The 3,396-nt window shown below is 39.7% G+C and overlaps 1 long non-coding RNA gene across 1 annotated transcript; it reads left to right on the plus strand.

Moving 5' to 3' along the window:
- Window positions 1–1,157: 1,157 nt before the first annotated feature.
- LOC129116484 (uncharacterized) lies at window positions 1,158–2,631 on the plus strand. The gene is made up of 3 exons (XR_008533552.1): window positions 1,158–1,835; window positions 1,951–2,065; window positions 2,348–2,631. It is a non-coding gene; the product is annotated as an uncharacterized LOC129116484 (long non-coding RNA).
- The last annotated feature ends 765 nt before the right edge of the window (window positions 2,632–3,396 follow it).

Genomic DNA, 3,396 nt, shown 5'->3' on the forward strand with positions numbered 1-3,396 from the left:
AGACAACGCACTGGTCTACATTGCTGGGTTCGTTGTCCGGTGTATTTTTCGCAGCCTGTCCTGTGATGTGTGCCGTGCCAGCCTGGTGACAGATGCTGTAGCTGTCCCATTTGACCAGAGCTACCATCTGCTGGAACTTCGTAACAACGGTAGGCTGATGATTCCTTCAAAAGGAACTGTAAAGGTCAGTAAAAACATCCATCAGCTCCTCTGTACACAGCTAGCATGCTGCCCAACGATGACCAACAGCCCAACCCATCCTCATACAGTCACAGCTTTAACATTTTCTAATTCTCTTTTTGAAGGTGGTGAGAGCTGCGGAGAGGGCCATTCGTCAACACTCTCCAGGGAAAGCCCCTGATGAGGTTGTTGTAGCCCACTTTGTCAGAGAGGAAATCGGGACAGAGGACGTCTTTGCACTGGGGAGCCATGTCCAAGAAAGCCAGTTTGGCATCGACAATCACCTGTCCCTCCTCCTGTCGCTGGTTGTCTCTGTCTTTATGCGAATACGGCTGCATCATATCGCCAAATTAACCTCGCTTACCTGGCAGAGAGGAAATTCCCGAAAAAAAACTCGGAAAAACCATCCTGTTTCAAGGATTTTGAAAACGACAGATATAGTATATATATATATATATATATATATATATATAGTTATATATATATATATATATATATATATATATATATATATATATATATATATATATATATATATATATATATATATATATATTATATATATATATATATATATATATATATATAGTATATATATATATATATAGTTCTGTATATGTGTATAGTTATATATATGTGTATATATATATGTGTGTGTGTGTGTGTGCATATATTTGTGTATATATATATATATATATATATATTGTATTAAATGTATAATTGTAAACATACTGTACCAAACTACATTAGGATTATAAATCAATAGAAATTATATATAAAGTGTAAATATAGTACATCAAATTATAAAAATAGACATGTGTATATATATGTATATATATGGATTGTATATTGTAAATTATAAAATATATAGTATTTATTTTATTTAAGTTGTATGGATTGTAAATATCAAATATAGTGTCATAAAGAAAATTGTATATAGATATATAAAAAGATGAGGAACACAGGAAGTTAATTTATTAAATATTTGTCCTTTTCTTTTTGTTTTGTATTTTTCACATGTTTAATTTGTATTTGAATGTCTGAAATAAATTCAATCAATAGTTCCAGTTGTATCTCAGTCTGGAGGGTTGCTGGTTCTAGTCCAGAGTGATGCAGTGTTAGAGTGGTTTGAGAGTTATAAGCTAAATGGATAAGATATTTACTTTTTGAGAAATAAAATGTTAATCTGAGTCCAGCAGAAACATTTCTGATAGTAGATATAATCAGTGGCAAGTTAAATGTCCTGTGTTAAAAAGTGTGTTTCTTGTATAACATAGAGGAAAAAAATCTGCCTACCACTTAAAATCAAACATGGAATATCAACTATGATGTTTTTAGTGTCATCCACTGAGCCATCACCGCTCAAATTTGCTACATGTTTGCATGAATTTTCCATAAGGTGTAATGCACTAGGCAGCGGGTTGACCCATTCAAGATGGCCTTCAGCCGACCGGAGCTCAACATTGCCGTGACGTATCTAGTGTTCTATATATATCTATGTGTTAACATGGCACCTTGACCTTTGACCCTCTTGCTCATATTTCTGCTGTGCAAAGGATGGTGGGTCAGGATATCACAGAAGAACATCCTGGTCCTCTTCACGACACTACCACCTATGTGTCACTAAATCTGTTGAAGATTAAATAAGATTAGAAGTGGGTTGTTGTTTTTTCTTTGCCATCATGGTTACAAGACATGACTTATCGACTTTATTTCCATTGCCGTGACGTATCTAGTGTTCTATATATATCTATGCTCATTTCTCTGAAGAAGCCTGGAGGAGGCCAAACTGATGCTCGCCGTCCAGGAAGAGATTACCACGACAACTGAGGCGGAGCCCACAGTCCCTGGCGTGGTGCGACTACACGTTAACAACTGGCTCGAGGTGAGGGTGAGGGGCGGCTGTGGCGTAGTGGAGAGCAAGAGGATCGGTGGTTCGATACCCGGCTTCGGCAGTCGATGTGTCCTCCCGAAGGCTTGCCATCGGTGAGGACTGGATGTTGCATGGATGTTAGTTAGAGTCTGATGGTGGCACCTTGATGGTAGCCTGTCATCAGTGTGTGAATGGGTGAATGGTATGTAACATACTACTGACTGTAAGTCGCTTTGGAGAAAAGCCTCTGCTAAATGACTGTAATGTAATGTGAGCTTCTGTTTGCCTCACAAGATCCACAGGATTGGTGGCACCTATATCCCCCCCGAGGCATTAGAGCGCACCTATATCCCCCCCATGCACTGCTGCTGCTGCTGGAAAGTGAGAAGGAACTGCTCGCCTGCGATGGTGCGCCTCATCACAACCTGCTCAGCGGTGAAAAACCTGCAGCAGCTCGCACAAGATGCTGACCTGGCCTTATTTCAAATTTTTCAAATTGCTGCTCACTTGGCTTATTGGGGCAAAGCGATCATCAGCTACCTGCTGTGTGAGAACAAGGAGAGCATGCCTGTCAGTGCTCTGTTATATATGTCTATATTTGTTTGGTTTTGAAATTTACTAATGTTCAATAAATATGTTTTCTGAATAGGATGGTTCTCCTTGCATTTTTTGATGTTTAAGTGACAAACGAGAAACAAATTAGATCATTTATTTCACTTTAGAGTCACAAATGACATTGTTAGCCTCTGGAGTGTAGATGCAGGGGCACGGTGAGGTCAGACAATCAAAACAGAGGTCTGTGAAGGTGGGCTCAGGTACAGTATTTACAGGAGGCAACTAGGCAGCTAAGTAACACCAAACACTACGCTCCACTGCCCCACCTGATCCAAGCGGAAACGCAGACAAGAATACAAGCAGTATTATCAGGACTGCTCAATAGGGACTTCATTACCAACAAACAAATGATTTATCTGTCTGGACCGGACATCCCTAGACCGAGACAGTTTTACCTTCTCCCTAAAACACACAAACCCCCAGAGAAGTGGACCATCCCCTCCAGAGTCCCATGTGGTCGGCCTATTGTGAGTGACTGTGGCTCAGAGTCCTACCGTGTGGCGGAGTACGTTGACTCCTTTATCAACCCTCTTTCCACCAAACATGCCAGTTATGTGAAGGACACGTATGATTTTGTGGAGAAACTAAAGAATGTGACCACATCAAAAGATGCATTTATTTTTTCGGAAATGTTTTTAACAAATATCCTGATTTTAAACGGCCGGATGAAGCCATGGATCCAGTCTGTTATGTCTATTTAAAAATCATAAAACCCAGAAGGTGGCTTG

Source organism: Anoplopoma fimbria, unplaced genomic scaffold (assembly GCF_027596085.1).
Source record: "Anoplopoma fimbria isolate UVic2021 breed Golden Eagle Sablefish unplaced genomic scaffold, Afim_UVic_2022 Un_contig_8700_pilon_pilon, whole genome shotgun sequence".
In the NCBI taxonomy this organism is placed as follows: Eukaryota; Metazoa; Chordata; class Actinopteri; order Perciformes; family Anoplopomatidae; genus Anoplopoma; species Anoplopoma fimbria.